This window comes from Gavialis gangeticus, unplaced genomic scaffold, assembly GCF_001723915.1.
Source record: "Gavialis gangeticus isolate Ggan-Ray unplaced genomic scaffold, GavGan_comp1, whole genome shotgun sequence".
NCBI classification, from domain to species: Eukaryota; Metazoa; Chordata; order Crocodylia; family Gavialidae; genus Gavialis; species Gavialis gangeticus.
The window spans coordinates 16,987,883-16,988,829 of record NW_017729025.1 but is presented as its reverse complement, the minus strand read 5'-3'; the positions used below and the strand labels follow the sequence as shown (position 1 = coordinate 16,988,829).

The following is a 947-nucleotide window of genomic DNA, read 5'->3' as shown; positions in this document are numbered from 1 at the left end:
TTTAGCAATGATTTCCATCAGCAATTCAACAATCACCACCCCTCTATCAGACTATCTCTTGAATACTCCAGCACCAACATCTCCTTTTTAGATACGATGATCACTGTCGAGAATGGTAAAATACAGACCACGATATACAAGAAACCCACGGAGCAACATACATATCTGCACAGAACCAGCAATTACCCTAAACACATCAAGAAACCTGTAATATACAGCCAAGCCCTCAGAAACCACCAAATTTGTAATGAGGAGAACATCTGTAATCACCACCTGACAAATCTCAAAAAGGCTTTCACTCAACCAGGACACTCCTCCAGAGAGATAGATCACACTTTTGAAAGAGCCACCTTGATACCATGTGAAAAATTCTTGCAGTACAGAAGGAAAACCCCCATGAATCACACACCGCTGGTTATGACATATCACCCCTTCCTGAAACTTATACGGAAAATCCTCAAACAATTGTAACCCATACTAGGAAAAGACCCAATTCTTAAAGAGCTCTTTCCAAAACCACCCATCCTAGCCTTCAAATAAGCACCAAACCTCGCTAACCTCAACACCAGAAACAAACTTCCTACAGCTCAAAACACACCAAATGGATCTAGACCAGAAATGACAAGAAATATAAAACCTGCCAACACATCTCCACCACCCCCCACAATTACTACACCCCACAACAGAACCATGAGCATTCCTGGATCTTACCTCCCGAAATGTAATATATCTCATCCAATGCACCAAATGACCTGATGAAAAATACATAGGAGACACTAAACAACAACTGTGCACCAGAATAAATGCACACCAAAAATCTATCAAAGCCAATACACAATTACCTGTGGGTAGAACCATCTCTAGGGGTGTGCAGGGCCCGGGGCATATCAGCCTGTGCAGGGCCAGGGGGTAGGGGTGGGGGTGGTGATCACCCACAGAACCCGGTG

General features: G+C 43.6%; 1 protein-coding gene across 1 annotated transcript in view; it reads right to left on the bottom strand.

Moving 5' to 3' along the window:
- Positions 1-947, bottom strand: part of SYNE2 (spectrin repeat containing nuclear envelope protein 2) — a 352,391-nt gene that overhangs the window by 131,970 nt on the left and 219,474 nt on the right. The gene's annotated exons all lie outside the window — the stretch shown is intronic.